This window comes from Diabrotica virgifera, chromosome 4 (genome assembly GCF_917563875.1).
Source record: "Diabrotica virgifera virgifera chromosome 4, PGI_DIABVI_V3a".
Classification (NCBI taxonomy): domain Eukaryota; kingdom Metazoa; phylum Arthropoda; class Insecta; order Coleoptera; family Chrysomelidae; genus Diabrotica; species Diabrotica virgifera.
Window position 1 is genome coordinate 106,860,276 of NC_065446.1, and position 19,085 is coordinate 106,879,360.

The window sequence follows — 19,085 nt, forward strand, 5'->3', positions numbered from 1 at the left end:
TTCCATTCTTTTGTTGACACTTCTCATGAGTTCGTTGTTTGTTACATACTGAGTCCATGATATCTTCAGGATTCTTCTCTACACCCACAGTTCAAATGCTTCCAACTTTTTAGTAGTCGACGCGTTAAGTGTCCTTGCTTCTATCCCGTAAAGCAGGGTCGAGAAAATATAACACAAATAAAACGGGATAATACCCGATAAAATATAACACCTTGCCAGCCTAACTCTCAAGTCTAATTTCAGTTCTCTTGCAGAAAGTACCTTTCTCATTTTATTGAAGTTTGTTCTTGCTTTCTCTATTCGAACTTTGATTTCTTTGGAGTGATCGTCTGTGTGATTAATTATTGTGGCAAGATAGTTGTAGTTTTCAACTTGTTCTAAAGTTTTACCGTTAATTGTCAGGCTTTCATCATTATTTTGGGTTTTCGATATCCTCATAAATTTAGTTTTCTTGATGTTTATTGATAATCCATATTCTTCTCCATATTCAACTATCTTGTTCATTAGCTTTTGGAGGTCTTGGAGGTTGTCCGCTATTATGATAGTATCGTCCGCATATCTAATGTTATTAATTGGCGTTCCATTGACCTTTATTCCTGCTGTTTCTCCCTCAAGAGCTCTTTTCATAATTTCTTCAGAGTATGCATTGAATAGTAGTGGTGACAATACACACCCCTGTCGCACTCCTCTTTTAATTTCGAACTCTTCTGATGTTTGCTCGTTAATGCGTATGTGTGCCTGCTATTTATGATATATATTTGTTATAATTCGAAGGTCATTGTAATGAAATTGTTTTGCTTTGAGGACGTCCATTAGCTCTTTGTGGCGGACTTTACCGAAAGCCTTGTTGTAATTTATGAAACAGACGTACATATTCTGGTTCGCATCCAAGCATCTCTGTATTAGTACGTTGAACAAAGAGAGCTTTACGGGTACCTACGCCTCTACGGAACCCAAATTGGGTATCTTCAATATCCATATCAAGTGTTTGGTAAATGCGTTTATGAATGATATTAAAAACATTTTAAGTATGTGAGACATCACGCTTATGGTGTGGTGATCAGTGCATTATCTAGCATTTTTCTTTTTTTTTTTTTCGTGGGAGACAAATAAATGTTGAGGCTGCGGGGTCAACTTCCGTAAATGCATTTCTCCATAAGTTTCTATCTTGGTTCATGCCCTGCCTAAGCGTCATTCACAAAACATTCATTTCTTCATTTATTTTTCATAGAAATTTAGTCAATCGCCCCCCCCCCTCTTGACGATGGTGGATCCTGCTGGATCCGCCACTGCCCCAGGTCTTCTTTGGTCTTCCTCTCCTGTTTCTTCCAGGAACCCGCAGTTCAGTAATTCTTCGTATTAGGTGATTAAAGTCTCGACGATGAACATGGCCAAACCATCTTAACCTATAGTACTACCTCATTTTGGCATAAATTGGTGCCATCCCTAGACTTCCCCTAATATTCTTCTTCTTAAGCCCATTTCTATCCAACTTTAGACGTAGGCCTTCCCCAAATCTTTCCATATCTGTCTGTCTTTGGCTGCGCTTTTCCAGTGAGTTCCTGCAGCTTTTACAAAATCGTCCTTTCATCGCATCTGAGGTCTTCCTCTTCCTCTTCTTCCTGTCCACGGTCTCCAGTTTTGAATTTCAACATTCCATCTTTTATCTTCCTGTCTCGCATTGTGGCCCGCAAATCTCCACTTTAACCCTGTTATATGTTCAGTTACATGTTTTACTTTTGTTTTCTCTCTCATCCATTTGTTTGCTTTTCTGTCTTGTAGTTTTATTCCTAACATGAATCTTTCATCTTTCCATTTTTCTCTGAGTTATTTCTATTTTGTTTATGTTGGCCTTTGTTAATGTCCATGTTTCTGAGCATACGTCAGAACAGTACGAACGATGAACTTGTCAAATACATGGGTTTTTAGGTACTGTTGTATCTTTGTACTTTTTAGTATCCATCTTAACTTTCCAAACGCTGCCCATGCCAATCTGATTCTTCTTTGTGCTTCAATTGTTTGGTTCTCTTTATTAACTTTGATTATTTGACATAGGTATATATTATATTCGTCAACAACCTCAATATTTACATTATTTATATTTATATTTATTCTGTCATTTTTATTTGTCATGATTTTTTTACTCATGTTCATTTTTAATCCTATCTCCTCTGATGCTTGTGCTAGTTGAGACAGCATTGTGGCTAGTTCTTCTTGGTTGGTTGTAATAAGAACAACATCATCGCAATATCTGAGGTGATTAAGTTTCTTCCCGTTTATATTGATGCCCATGTCTTCCCATTCCAGTACTTTAAAGACGTCTTCCAGAGCTAAGGTGAAGAGTTTTGGGGATATTACATCTCCTTGTCTTACGTCTCTACGGATTGCTATGGGATCAGTTTTGTTTATATCATTTTCCCATTCGACTATCATGGTTGCTGTTTTATAGATGTTATGTAAGAGTTTCCTGTACCTGGAGTCTATTCTGCTGTTATTTAGGGGAAAGGCGGGCAAAATGGGGTACTTAAGGTTGAAAGATCAGTACAAAAAAAATTTGTATATTTACAATAACATCATATGATTTTATTAATAAAAGCATATTTGGACATCCAAAAAAAACATAAATTATTCCTAGCAAGAAACAAATACAACATGAAAACAATAAAAAATTAAGAAAAGTCCTTTTACCCCGTTTTGCCCGTCAGGTAGGGTAAAATGGGGTAGGATCAAAATAAGGCATAATAACCCAATAAACACGTAAACTACCTATTTGCAGAGTTCACAAACAAAAATCTCTTCGTCATCTTCTTCAATCCCAGCGCATGACATATGCGCCCAACGAATGCACCTGGAACATGAAGCCCATCCTTCAGAGGATGTAGAATAAAGATCTCCACAATAAATTCACTCTGCATCACTAGCACAGGATTCACTATCACTTGAAGAATCACACTTTTTAGAAATTTTTACTTTTTTCGTGATAGTTTTCCCTTTAATACCCTCGGTTTGTTTGATGGTTCCTATTTTTCTTTTTACTACCCCAAGCATTGGCATTCTTTTCGGCTTATTTTTTTCTAAAGCGTCTTCCAGCTCTTTCTTGTAAGGAGTAGAAGCCAAAATAGCAGTTTTTCCCTTTCTGTGTGAACTCCGTTTAGTTGCAGCAGTGGCTTGCGGAATAGGCATAAAAACGGTTGGTGATACTATCGGAAAAGCTGAATCATTGGAACTAGAGGTACCTGGCTTCGCATTGCTGATTGGTGTTGTATTCTTTTCAGGGGTTCTTTCGCCGAATGGAACAGTAGCTCTTGATGTGTCTGGTTATGGGCTAACGGTGGGTATCGTTTTCTTTCTTGGTGTTATTTCTTCGAATTGAGTAATAGCTTTTGAAGTTGATGGCACTGTCATTGAGTGGCAGTTGTCATTGTAGCCGCCCTTATAAAAGCAGCACTAAATAATAATGAGAGTTGGTGAAATGTCACTACTCTACCTGGATTGGTTCTCAGCCATTTTCTCACTTCGTCATCCTAATAAGTGCTTAGCGGCTTCATGAATGAGACGTCAAGAGCTTGCAGCCGATGAGTTGTGTGAGGAGGGTAACATAAGAGAATTACACCGTTATCTCTTGCATAATTTATTAATTCCAAATTCTTTGTATGTGTGATTTGTGGGACATTAAACTGAACCGATGCACGGTAATGTCCCATTTCGCCGTTGATTACAGCTCTGACCGCCCCTTCCATAGACTGTGTAGACCAGCTCTGCCTCTGGGTGACACGTTTGTATTTAAACACCATCTGAAACAAAGTACCTAATTTAAGGAAGGGCAAAATGGGGTACCCCATTTTACCCTACCCTACTCTACCCCGTTTAGCCCGCTTTGCACTACTTTTAGGTTAAGTGTTAAAAAATTCGTAAAACATTGTTTATTTGAACAACCGCTACGACATATTACGCTCAAAATAGTACATGTTTAGCTGAAATGAAAAAAAATAATGTGCAAATAACCTAACAGTACTTACCTTAGTTTAAATCGCTCTTAACAATTACAACTAGTACTCGTCCGTTAGTCACACAATACACTTCAGTCGCCTACAACGGTATTGTTTGCACTACCGGTTTAAAACTCGATCAAATTACAGAGACTCATCTCCTGCAAGTACCTGTTACGGTACAAAGTAGATAGAGTTGGGGGTTTCGTTCTCAATCGCGGTACCCCGTCTTGCCCGTCCACCCCGTTGTGCCCGCCCTTTCCCTAGAGCTTTTTCTATCGCCCATATATCGACACTATCGAACGCCTTTTCATAGTCTACAAAGGCTACACATAAATCTGGGTTGTATTCGTTTGCCTTCTCTATCAATATTTTCATAGTGAGGAGATGATCTATGGTACTAAACCCTTTTCTGAAATCTGCTTGTTCAACTGGCTGATAACTGTCTATTTTATTTGTTAGTCTATTGGTTATAACTCTAATAAAGAGTTTGTACATAATTTCTGAGAGTAGTGAGATAGGTCTGTAGTTTTTTAATTCTCTTTTGTCTCCTTTTTTGAATAATAGTATTGTAATACTCTCATTCCAATCGTGAGGTATTTCTGACTTGTGCAGACATCGATTAAATAGGAGGTGTCACCAATGGCACGCGTTTTTACACGTCTTAGGCTCCACCCACAAATTTCTTTGTTTTCGGTGGCGATTCTAGGCTATAAAAAGCGGCGAATCTCCACCAAAACTCAACACTTCCGCAAAAGAGCCCACCTATCTCCTCTGCATAACTGGAATCGACGTGGATTACTCCGAGCAGGAGGTCACCGACTTGCTCACAGAACAGCAATTCCCAGTCGAAAGACTGTGGAGAGTCAAATCCTATAAAACAGGCAAGGACTCCAAAGTGATCAAGGTGGTGACCAAATCCTTGGAAAAATTCACGTCAGCACTGAGCCGAGGCATAACTCTAGATGGCGAGATCTATAATGCCGAACTCCCTCATGGCTCCGACCCTACAATACCCACTCCAAAATATTGCAGCAAATGCTGCATCAACGGACATTCCATCGACGAATGCCCACAAAAAGCATTCGTCTGCCCCCACTGCGGCGGCAACCATAAATCCAGCGCCTGCACCAAACAGCAGGAACCAAAATGCCCGAATTGCGGCGGTGACCACCCCGCATATTCCAACAAGTGTCCTCAAAGACACACCATCCCCTCCGCCCAACATGAAATTCAGCCACTTACGATCGAAAGATCATTCCCCCCTTTCGAACTCCCTACAGAAACAAAAAACATCTTGTCTATTCAGACCGCTCTGTTGCTTAACTTGTTGCCTGAACTTCGTGAGCATATCGCTGCAATCACGGCTAATCTGATTAGCCAAGTCTACGACCACTCGACAGTGGTCCACGGGTACGGGAGCAATGTCACGGTGACATTCCGCTCCAACCACTAAACACCCTCCCTTTATGGATTTCACCCTAGGCACAGTCAACTGTCAGGGTCTCTCCAAAAAGAGACCCCTCATCAAGAATATCCTGTCGAAGCATAACATCCAGATCCTCGCACTCACAGATACTCTGTCGAAAAACGATCCACACTTCGCAGGATATTCGATCATCCATCGAAGCCGCTGTCAGGTTTCACGTGGGAATGGTATTCTCGTGAAACACGGAATACCGCACAACACACACACATTCCCACAAAATTTTCGTCCACCTGATGTGGACTTCCTGGCAATTGACGTGCACATCCCCAACAACGAAACCCTCACGATAGTCTCTTACTACAAACACCCGGGTCAACCACTCAACAGGCATTTGCTAGAGTACTTTTCGAGGCTCGGCAAGGCTGTGTTGATGGGTGACCTAAATTGTAGACATACACAGTTTGGTGATCACCATCAAAACCCAGAAGGCATCCGCCTCACGGATTATCTACTAGACCTTCCCATTTCAAGAATCACCAACACTGAATTCACGTTTTTGAACGCCAATGGGGCCTCTATTATCGACCACATCCTAGTTACTAGTAACATTCTGGATCGGTTCGGGGATAGATGCCACATAGGCGATTCGATAACGTCAGACCACGTACCTCTTCTTGTCGACACCGACATTCTCACTCCAAAACAACCAAACCCTCCAAGATCTATAAGAGACTATCGTCACGCTAACTGGACTGAATTCCAAAACTTCATCACACAAAATCTCCCAATGTTAGGCGAACTCGATACTAACGATAGTATCGACACCAGTGCAACCAATATCGAGAACCTCATCACTGAGGCGATCACGCACGCAATTCCACTCAAACAAATAACTTATACATCACCGGCACTTCCACAATACATCATTGCCAAAATTCAACAAAAACGACGTCTTCTACGTCAATACAAGGCCAACAGAAACCCACTAATCAAAACAGAGTACAACCGAATCTGTGCCAGGATAAAGAGGGAGATATCTGTCCTAACGGCTCGCCGGTGGGAAGAGACTACCTCAAAACTGGACTACAGAGACGGAGGTAAATTCTGGCAAAAATTCAAAGTCCTAACAAAACAAAAATTATCTCAACCATCTCATCTGTTGGTCAACAATCACATAGTCAATTCCCCAGAAGGGAAAGCCGAAGCATTCAAAAATTCGCTTCAAAACAATTTTCAAACGCCAGATAACCCGAACTTTGATCGCATATTTAAATTCAACACAGAATACATTGTAAATGTTACTCTCAACCACCACATTCCAGTCTATGATCCTATCATGGACCCCCTCACAGACAGGGAAACGGAGAGCTTTTGCCAAATCGGCAAAAACAGCGCTCCCGGACCTGATGGCATCAACCGAAGGTGCCTCAAAAAACTTCCAGAGAGTATCATCCCTCTTCTAACTAAAATATTCAATGCATGTCTCAAAAACAGCCATTTTCCTACTCCTTGGAAAGTGGCCAACACCATCATGCTTTTGAAAAAAGGCAAACCCCCAACCGACGTGGAATCCTACAGACCAATTTCATTAATCAATACTCTGGGTAAAGTTCTTGAGCTAATCCTAAAGGAGAGGCTCAATAACTTTCTCGAAAACCACAATATCATACCAAAATTCCAATATGGATTCCAGTCAGGTAAATCTACCAAACATGCATTAATAGATTTCACTACCAAAGTCACTCAAACCATCAACGATGGTTCTATCGCCATAGCCACATTTCTGGATGTGCAGAAGGCTTTCGACCAGGTCTGGCACGACGGGCTTGTTCGGAAACTTCTGGACATCGGGCTTCCATTGCAATTTACCAAAATTGTACACTCCTACCTCCACAACCGTACTGTCAGAGTGAAAATATGCGATCAAAAGTCCACCCCCTTCACTCCACAAGCTGGAGTTCCCCAGGGTTCAGTCCTAGCGCCGCTGTTGTACATCATCTACAACAGCGACATCACTAACCAAAATATCCCAGGTACTCGGCTGTTTCTCTATGCAGACGACACGACTCTGCTCTCAACTACCTCTCGATACAACCCAAGACTCCTCTTCAGAAGAGCACAGGCTCTGTTGGACGGTGTCGGCGAATGGTGTTGTAAGTGGAGAGTCACGCTCAACGCGAACAAAACAACAACAATTGTGTTTCGCGCCCCTACTGTGTCAAATAGAATCATTCGCAATGAAGACGACCAATATCCTCTGAGTTTGTTGGGAGAAAGGCTTGTTGTTAGCCCGACTGTGAACTATTTGGGAGTACTGTTTACCAGGACTCTCAACTGGGACGCAGATCTAAAGGCAACTTTAGATAGGGTAAGGAACAGGGCCAGACTTCTCAACGCTCTCTCGGGAAAAATTGGCAAGACACACAAGAAGACTCTCATTCACACTTACAAGACCTTTATTCGACCCGTCATGGAGTACAAATCATGTATCTACTCTCTTTGCTCAAGACAAAAACAAGAGAGGTTGTTGAGGACGGAGCGCAGAGTCTTGCGTAGATGTAACTATGAGCACTGGCGATATCCCTCAAACGAAATCCATAACATCTCGAACATCCCCAAAATCACCGAGAGAATAAACTCTCTGAACAGGAACTTCACAATCAAAGTAATCAACGGCCCCCCTTCCGACACACAAGAATCTCTCAAATGTTCCTGTTCATCTTCCGGCCACGTACTCTACCGAAAGCCCAAACGCAAAAAGATTCACGTACCGTCCGCTCTAATGCAAACATGCATTGACGAACTCCCGGTAGAGTACGAAAACATCCTTGAGGCTACCCCGTTAGCCTTCCGTACCCACCTCTAACATTTCCTCTTCCTTACCCCGAACAGGGAGAAGTTGGTTTTTTGCGGTTTCCCAACTTCATTGCACAATAATACCTGTTCGTCCCAAGAAAATAGCCGCAACTATTTTCTCCACTCGAACGCTCACTGTCCACGCTGCGCTCAAAGCCACCTCCTGACCGCCGACGAGGGACGCAGGTTCGCCTGTCGTTGTACAATGGTTTCTAGGGAGCTTGGTCGAAAGCAAAGCACGGACAGTACACGTAAATGTCTATGGAACCAACAACAATCCATCAAACTTTCTTCTCTGTTGACTTCTGGCCTTCTGGACAACACCGTCTGGCATAACCCAGGATCCAAGAACACCAGGACACGGCGCTTGCCCCGGTGTGGTTTTCGGACTGTTTGCTTTACTGCCAACACAATACATTCACCTCAAACCCTGAAGAGGACAAAATCCTAAACGGGGAAGCACATTGAACGCATTTCTTCTAAACATTATCTAGACAAGCAAATCAAACAATGTGGCATGGCACCAAAACTCTCTTACTTCTTCGACTCTTCGACTCTCAAGATCACTTGACGTGCCTCTTGTGGGCTTCGGCCAAACGCTTCTCATCATCGAAATCACCATCATCCTACGGAAAGGACACACAAGAAGTAGCTGGATTCCCTGTGACTGACCACACATCCAGTTACAGAGCACAATAGCGGGCTAGGGTGAATTTAGTTGCTTTAACTCCTATTGATGACAGAGGTTTAGCTCCTCTATAATAGCTTGGTTCCCTTCCTTAAACATTTCAGCAAGGATACCATCTGGACCGGCAGCTTTGTTATTTTTCATTTGAGATAGAGCGGTAGAGTCGACATTTTTAATTTTCCGTTTTAGATTTTTTTTGAGTATTATCAGGCTCCTGTTTTGTGTCATATAATTCGCTATAGAAGGATTCTACTATATTTGTTATTTTCCTCCTCTCCATTTTTGTCGTTTTGCTCCTCTCCATTTTTGTTTTTAAGTGATATTATGACATTTTACTCCGCGATACCGTTGTATTACTTTCTCTTCTTCTGTTTCATTATATTTCCTGATGTCTGCCGTTACCTTTCTTTTAATGGTTTTGTTTAATTCTTTATATTCTGTGCTGTATCTAATGTTTGTTGCTAGAAGCTGTTGTCTTTTTTTATCAGTTTTCTCGTTTCTCTGCTTATTTTGTTGCCTCTTTGTTTCGTTTTAGTAGCAACCTTTATTCCTGCTTGTATAAGGTTATTCTTTAATGTAGTGTTAATCGCATTAATGTCTGATGTATCATTTAATGCTTTTCCTTAATGAGGTTTTCTTTAATGAATTCTCTGAACGCTTCGCCATTTTCTTTTAATTTTTGTTGTTCTGCTATTGGTTGTTTCTTAAATCTTCTCTTTCTTTCTCTCTTCTGGTCAATGCATATTTAAGAGTCGATGGTCACTTCCCGTGGAAGTAGTCTCTCTCATTTTTTGTTCTACCATCCGTTGATGCCCACGTCCATTTCTGGTTTGCCTTCTTCTTAAAAAAGAGTTTGTGGCATACAAATTTTGTTCTTCTAGATATTCAACTAGTTTACGACCTCGTTCATTTCTTAAAACATAGTCCATAGTCTGCGATTTTTGTTTCCATTTCATCAATTTTTGACCTAGTTTTGCATTAAAGTCACCTAATATAACAGTGTAATCACTTTTTGATCCTCTATGGCTTTTGTTATTTCGTCGTAGAATATTTCTACTTCTTCGTCTTCGTGCTGTGTGGTAGGCGCATATGTTTGCACAAGTTTTATTTTGAATATTTTATTTATTTCCAGAATTAGGTAGGCTACTCTATCTGAGATACTTTTAATTGCTGTTACGGATTCCTATTTATCAAGTTTCTATTTATTATAAATCCTACTCCTCCGTATAGTCATGTCGCCAGGGGGGGGGGGTACAACGGCCTCCTTAATTCAGATGGACTTACCCAAGTTTTTTTATGTATTTTGACCCGTAGAACACGAATTTTTTGGGTAACAGTTGATCCGGATGTCGATAAGTTTGTTATAAACGAAGAACTTGAGGAATTACATAACAGCGATTTTTCGCAAAAAAACATTTTTTTTGTATTTTTTGGGTGATGCTCAGCAAAAAATGGTTTTACAAGTTTTTTCGTAGATGCATAGTTTTAGACGTAAACGCGGTTGAACTTTCAAAAAATCGAAAAAGTGCAATTTTTGAACCCGAATAACTTTTGATTAAAAAATAAAATAGCAATTCTGCTTACTGCATTTGAAAGTTCAAGTCAAATTATATCGGTCTTGATTATTTTTATTGCTAAAAATAAAGTTTTTATTTGTTAAACAAAGCCATAAACACATAGTGTTTCCCGTGCCAATGCATGCGTTTTAATGTAGGTAATCTACGTAGAAATTGTCTGTATGCGCCTACTCGTTCGATTTCAAATGGGAAATGCATTGAAAACATCATTCAGTCACTCTGTGTTTATAGCTTTGTTTAACAATAAAAAAATTAATTATTAGCAATGAAAGTAATCAAATCCGATAGAATTTGACTTGAACTTTCAAATGCTGTAAGCAGAATTGTTATTTTATTTTTCAATCAAAACTTATTCGGGTTCAAAAATTGCAATTTTTCGATTTTTTGAAAGTGCAACCACGTTTATGTCGAAATTTATGCATCCTACAAAAAAAATTGTAAAAACATTTTTTGCTTAGAATGACCCAAAAAGTACAAAACAATGTTTTGTTGTACGAAAAATCGCTGTTATGTGATTCCTCAAGTTCTTTGTTTATAACAATCTTATCGACATCCGGATCGACTGTTACCCAAAAAATTCGTGTTCTACGGGTCAAAATACATAAAAAAAACTTGGGTAAGTCGATCTGAATTAAGGAGGCCGTTGTACCCCTACTGGCGACAGGACTAGTATGTTTGGTCCTCTTTTCCTATGTAATATAATCGATGACCAGAGTTTACATTTATGCACTTTTCTCCTCTTCTTTTTACTTTAAATAGCCCGACGATGTCCCATTTAATTTTATCTAGTTCTTCCTCTAATTCTGCTACTTTATCCTCATTTACCATGGATCTGATATTGTATGCTTCTTTTCATGAACATTTTTCAGTGCGTCACAAATGATAGAAAAAAAGGTAAGTCCGTGATAATATACATTTTAGTGACACGGCATTTTAGTTACATCTGACAGTTGTCAAATTTTATTTACAATTTGGCATAAAAACAAATCAATTCTGTTTATTGCATTTATAAAATGGTATTTTGTTTGATTTGTATAGTCTTATAAATTGTGCAGATTATATTCGTAGATATATTATATAATTCGAAAATAATTTTTATTTCGATTATAGCGCCATCTATTGACAACTAGAATAAATGTTATAAATGTCACCGACGAAATGTAATCACCGACGTGTGTTTTTTTCTGTCACATGCAATTTAACGCGTTAGAAATAAATCGAAAAACGGTGACGCACTGAAAGATCCTCATGAGAAAAAGCATAGGTACCGATGTAATCAGTAAGTTTCTGTTTCTTAAATTTTGTACATGTCAGCTTTTTGCATCCCCCAGAATCCTTGAGGCAGATAAACGCGTTGGTGTGGGACTCTGGACACTTAGTCGTACCCATCTGGGGTACTATCTTTCTTTTTGTAGTTGACATTTTGGGGAGTATTGGCAATTGAAAAATCACGCCTGCCTGGCGGGTTGGTGAGTAATTTTATGTTGGGGTTTATTCCCTTAGCCAGTGTGTTCTAGTTTTTGGCGCCGGAAGTTCGCCTTCGCCCTCTTTCGTCAGCTACATAACGTACACCCATTGCACGCCATGCATTTCCCAGGGATTACGACGTGGACGTGGAAGTAGGATTTGCCATATTGCTTGGTTAAGATGTGGGCATTTCTCGAAGTTATATCGTAGCTGAAAGACTAGCACCTTCAGCTACCTTCGAGACCCAAAATTTGGCCTTAAACTCCCCTAATATACTCATTCCTAATTTTACCTTTTTCTGTCACTCAACTCTTCCATCTAAGCATTATAATTTCCGCCACATGCATTCGTTGTTCCTCTTTCTTTTTAATTGCCCAACATTCAGTTCCGTAAATCATAGCCGATTTTATAGCTGTTTTATAGAATGTTCCCTTCAGCTTCATTGGAATTTTTCTGTCACTCAACACACCACTCGTTTCCTTCCATTTCATCCATCCAACCCTAATTCTATTGTATTTTCCCATTACTCTGTAATACTGATCCTAGGTATTTAAACATACATAATATATACACAATCTATGTTCCTCTTATACAGGAAGGTGTCGACGTGTCTCCTTTACTCCTTATTATTTGCGAACTTGCCCCACTTTTTTCTGTCTTTAGCTAATTCTTTGGCTTCCTGCCACGATTTTCCTCTATTCTTCAATATTTCCGTCACACTTATATTCCAGGTTTTCCTTGGTCGGCCTCTCCGGTTTTTCCCTATCGGCCTCGTTTCCCATGTCATTTTAACTTGTCTGGTCTGTTGTCATTCATTATAAATATGTGTCCAGTACATTTTAATTTCTTTTCATGTATTTTGTCCTTTAATGTTTTACTTTTAATTCTCTTCTAATATATTCGCTATGTCTTTTATCAGTTCTCCTAGCCCCCACGACTTTTCTTAAATACCTCATTTCCGCGGCTTGCAATCTCTTTTCTTGTTTGTCGTTCAATGCCCAATTCTCTTCTCCATTGTTAGGTTTGGATCCCGCATAAGAAAAAGAAGTTGATTAATAGCAAGCTGAAAATTTGTTAATAGCGTAACGATTAACAGTGTCTCGTCGGACAAACTTTGATATATGGGAACACTGGAACAGGGGAAGTTTTAAAGGTGGAACAGGTTAAAAATTTGGAATGTCAGACTACGAAAACGTCAGATATATTTTGTTGAACAATTGATTTGTTGCCGTTTAATTAAACTCTCATGCAAAAATCAGAATGGTGTTTATCACCAACTGGGCATTTTGATTAGTGGAACACGAAGAACATGTCAAATGGCAGGAATCATGTTGGTTAGTAATAGCAATCTGATTTTTGCATGAGAGTTTAATTAAAAGGTAACAAATCAATTGGAAGTTCTGTCCGACAAAATACATCTGACGTTTTCGTAGTCTGACGTTCCAAATTTTTAACCTTTTCCACAATTAAAACTTCCTCTGTTCCAGTGTTCCCATATATCAAAGTTTGTTCGACTACACACCCTTAAGCTATTAACCAATTTTCAGCTTGCTATTAATCAACTTTTTTTTTGGTTCGCGGGATCCAGACCTATATGTAGGTAGTGATAGGTATGTAAATTGTTTTAAAAATATTACCATTTTGGTTTTCCTTGTTATTTCCCTTTGATTTAAGAAGATTTTATATAGGGAATGATATTTTCTTGTGGCTGCTTTTATTCTGTTTCCAATTTCATCTTCTTGTGTCCCCTTCTTATTTAAAATTATTCCAAGGTATTTAAATGTCTCTACCTGTTTTATTTTGTTACCTTGGATTTCAATATTTACATTAACTTCTTTGTTGGATATTGCCATCACTTTTTTTTTCTATATGGTTGGTTCGCCAAAATAAGCGGCATATTTTTTTGAGTCCTTTACATACTGTGTTTCAAATTGTGTTGCCAAAGTTAAGTTATACAATAGATAGATGAATGTACGCCACTTAACATTAATTAAAAAAAAAGTATTTTTACAAGCATTTTATGCAATTTTAATGTCAAAATATCAACTCCGAGGCTGTAACCCACCTTGTTTTTTGATCTGTTTTATAGTATTACACACTGAAAAGTTACAAAAGTGCAGATTATTTTATCAATAATTAATTAAAAACCCAATGTAATTTAAAACTGTCAAATTAATATCTTTCATTTTTAAAATTAAACCATAAAAATCTACTACTAAAAACTGTAACCAACTTTGTGCATCAACACCGAGGCCTCATGAAAATATATGATTTAGGCCAAACTGCACTATAATGTATGGCAGGCAGCTTGACAAGAGAGGAACGCTTCAGTGCGCTTCAGTCTAACCCAAATTGTGGAAGAAAGTGGACGAACATAATATCGTTAACCATAGAAAATTTTTCAAGGTGTCTTAAGCTAAGCGTATGTTTTTATACAGTCAAAGTTTTTTTGAAACACGATGAATAAAGCAAAATTATTTTTAATATTTGTAGAAAGTAGAATTAAAATGTATGAAATCATCAACACCGAAGCAATCAACTCCAAAGCCCAGTCGTGCCTCGGAGTGGACGAAAGTGCCTCGGAGTTGTTGAAAGTGTGTGAGTGGTCATTCTTAAACTAAAAAAATACAATTTAAATTTAGTCTGATATAGGAAAAGGGTTACTGGGTAAGCTCTCAAGATGCGAAACCCCCCAAAATCGTTAAATAAAGTTTTATGAAAGAAAGTAATATTTTATGCAGCTAAGCTTATTTCTGTAAGGCTATACCATTTCGGGTAGTCTTCTCTAATGTTGATAAAAGAGACAGCCGTCTATGTAGGCACATTATGTGAAAACATGGAGCTCATGTATGGAAGCGGATAACAAATCATTATGTTGACATGGAGAATGTTGATTGTGTTCAAAATCAGATTAGATTTTTGAAGTTTAACCAATACGAAGGCCGGTCTAAATCAATTGCGACGCAATTGATATTTTACCTATTTTCATGTTTTTCTGTAGTAGTTTATATATCAACATGGAAGTGTTTTGTATAGTTTTATTACATACCAATTTTTATTTAATTGTTACGATCATAAATTTCAATTAACAGAGAATTACGTCAACACCGTGGACACTTAGTGAATTCCGAAGTCACAACATTTCCGTTTTTCGGAAAATATTTAAAAATGATCTCTGCTGGTATCATGGGTAAGTTGAATAGCTCATTTTATAAAAAATATTTAAAAATGAACTAATTCTAAACCATGTTTTAAATTAAATTTCTCTACCTCGAAATTGCCGTCTATCTTGGCGAATCACCCATATTTATTATTAGGTTGTAATTTTTTAATTATCTCTCCCAGATTTTTATATTTTCTTCCATAGCTTTTTCAGTCCTTGTCAAAATAACAATATCATCTGTAAATACACAGGCTTCGATTTTTATTTGATTTAGGTTTCTATATCCTATGGTAATTTTTTTCTTTTTGGCCAGTACTTTTTAATTACTTAGTCAATGGCACAGATAAACAGTAGTAGACTCAATACCCCTCCTGGTCTGACTCCGTCGTTATTCTGGTTTCTTATATATCCTAACCTAAAAGTGCAAAAATAGCGGTTTTTCTCATATTAATACCGACACTGCGCGCTGCAATCTAAAATTGGTCCGCCAACCATCATCATCATCATCATCATCATTATCTTTGTCATTATCCCTTACGGGGTCGGCTTCCGCTAATGCATTTCTCCATAAGTTTTTGTCTTATCAACATCAATCCCCTTTACCGACATGTCCTGTTAAAGCGTCTAGCCCCAGATCTTCTTTGGCCTTCCTCTCCTCTTTCTTCCAGCAACCCTCAGTTCAGCAATTCTTCGTATTAGGTGAATAACGTCTCGACGATGAACATGACCAAACCATCTTAACCCATGCTTCCTCATTTTGGCATAAATTGATGCCATCCCTAGACTTCCCCTAATATACTCATTTCTAATTTTATCGTTATTTTTCACTACCCCACTCATCCATCCAAGCATTATAATTTCCGCCACATGCATTCGTTGTTCCTCTTTCTTTTTAACTGCCCAACATTCAGTTCCGTACATCATAGCCGATGTTATGGCTGTTTTATAGAATTTTCCCTTCAGATTCATTGGAATTTTTCTATTACACAACACACCACTCGCCCCTTCCATTTCATCCATCCAACCCTAATTCTATTGTATTTCCCCAATACTCTGTAATAACGATCCTAGGTACTTAAAACTCTCTCAAAATTATTCCCCCAGTGCGACAGAGGAAAATGTTGTAAGTAGGTTATGCATCTCTTTCTAATCGACGGCGTTTATCTAGTCGGCAGCAGTGGAAAAGTCAAATGGTCGATAAACTCTGCCGATTAGAAAGAGATGCATACCCAGTTTCCAACATTTTTTCTCTGTCGCACTGGGGGAACACTTTTAAATTGCAGCGCACAGTTTAGGTATTATATATTTATGGAGAGTTGTGATGTTAACGACTACCTTGAGACAGAAGGTATTAGCCGTTGGAGTGGCATGCGATGTCTCCAGACATGAAACTCATTGAACATGCATGGGATGTGCTCTCCATAGCTGTTCATGCCCAAGAAATCCTCCTAGAAACCATCATGAACTTACAATTATTGCGTGTAGAGAAGAATGGGAGAATCTGCCACAGGAAATGATTGATCGACTTGTTAGCAGTATGAAGTAGGGATGGCGGTTTTTGACAAAACACCGGTTTTCAGTTATACCGGTTTTTTCTACTTACGGTTTAACCTGCCGGTTATAACCGGTCAAAAAACCGGTTATTCCAAAAACCGGTGGTCGGTTTTTTTAATAAATAGTTGTTAATATCCATTAGGTTACAATCTTACATTCACATTGCATTTTAGTTTGCGATACTCCATTCGAATCGATCGGTATTAATATTATTAATATCGATACTATTGAAGATACCAAGGTAATCAATCGATATAAATATAAACGGTTTAGGATGACCTGTAGAAGGGCATATCTGGATTCATTTCTCATAATGTGTCCGAAATATTGAAGCTTTCGAGATTTGATGGTGGTCTCGGTAATTCTTCATTCTTCTGAGGACCTCCTCATTTCTGATTCGTTAGTCCACAAGATCTTAAGTATTTCCCAATATAAGCAACATCTCAAATGCTTCCAATATTCTGCATAAATCTTATATGTCTAAAATCCACGATAAAATACCAAAACATGTCAGAAAAGACGCAGCATCACCGCATTCTTACGTTTATACCAAGAGCAAGGTTGTGGCTCTTGAAGGAGGCCCTCATCCGATTGAAGGTAGATCTAGCTTTTCCGATGAGCGCTCTTGAGATATCCTGGTTGTTGGTCCATTCTTCATTCGTTTATGGTGCCGAGGTAGCTGTAGATACTAAGGTTGAGTTGACGTAGATTTGACCTTTTGCTATCTTTTTCTTGCTAATGTTCATGAGATTTGTGCTCTATATTTACAGTAATCCACAATTTTGTCACACTGATGAAAAGACAGTCGATCTATTCTATTCAGATCCGTGTTTATCGTCCAGCTAAACATAGGTTTGAGCTAAAGATTTTTATTCAGTTGCAATGCGAAGGCAAAACAATCTTATTTTTCACTTAGAATACGGAGCGCAGTCCAGCACTCTGAATCGACGATTTTCGACTCTTATTGGAGTCTCATCGGAGAGACGTAGGCCTGATGCTCCATATTCTAAGTGACCAACAACGAGAGTTTATCCCCCACTCCATAACTGACGTGAATGGATTAGGTGACTAGCGTCATCTGGCAATTGAAAGGTAAGGTAAAGTTTTCAATCCTAATAGCGACATTAATAATATTAAAAAATATTAAAAATATTACTAAAAGAAATTGAAAACTTATTGGTCCATTTCCCTGGTGACACCTCCATGGCTTCTAAAAATTGCAAGCCAGATGGATGCTGAAGCGAAGAAGACAAAAGGGAATTCAAAAAACTTACAATTCACGACCCCGTCTGTTCAGCTGGTAAATTCCAACGGAATATGGACCTAGTTACTCAAAGGAGTAAAGACCAATATAAAACAAGCAGACCTACGTCTCTCCGATGAGACTCCAATAAGAGTCGAAAATCGTCGATTCAGAGTGCTGGACTGCGCTCCGTATTCTAAGTGAAAAATAAGATTGTTTTTCCTTAGCATTGCAACTGAATAAAAGTGGAATTTTCATTTTATTTATCGGTCTTTACTCCATTGAGTAACTAGGTCCATTTTCCGTTGGAATTTACCAGCTGAACAGACGCGGTCGTGAATTGTAAGTTTTTTGAATTCCCTTTTGTCTGCTTCGCTTCAGCATCCAGCTAGCTTGCATTTTTTAGTAGCCATGGAGGTGTCACCAGGGAAATGGATCAATAAGTTTTCAATTTAAAAATCTTTTAGTAATATTTTTAATATTTTTCAATATTATTAATGTCGCTATTAGGATTGAAAACTTTACCTTACCTTTCAATTGCCAGATGACGCTAGTCACCTAATCCATTCACGTCAGTTGCGGTGTGGGGGATACTCTCTCGTTGTTGGTCACTTAGAGTATGGAGCAGCAGGCCTACGTCTTTCAGGTGAGACTCCAATAAGAGTCGAAAATCGTCGATTCAGAGTGTTGGACTGCGCTCCGTATTTTAAGTGAAAAATAAGATTGTTTTGCCTTCGCATTGCAACTGAATAAAAATGGAATTTTTATATTATTTTTATATTGGTCTTTACTCCTTTGAGTAACTAGGTCCATTTTCCGTTGGAATTTACCAGCTGAACAGACGGGGTCGTGAATTGTAAGTTTTTTGAATTCCCTCTTGTCTTCTTCGCTTCAGCATCCATCTGGCTTGCAATTTTTAGAAGCCATGGAGCTGTCACCAGGGAAATGGACCAATAAGTTTTCAATTTAAAAATCTTTTAGTAATATTTTTAATATTTTTCAATATTATTAATGTCGCTATTAGGATTGAAAACTTTACCTTACCTTTCAATTGCCAGATGACGCTAGTCACCTAATCCATTCACGTCAGTTGCGGTGTGGGGGATAAACTCTCGTTGT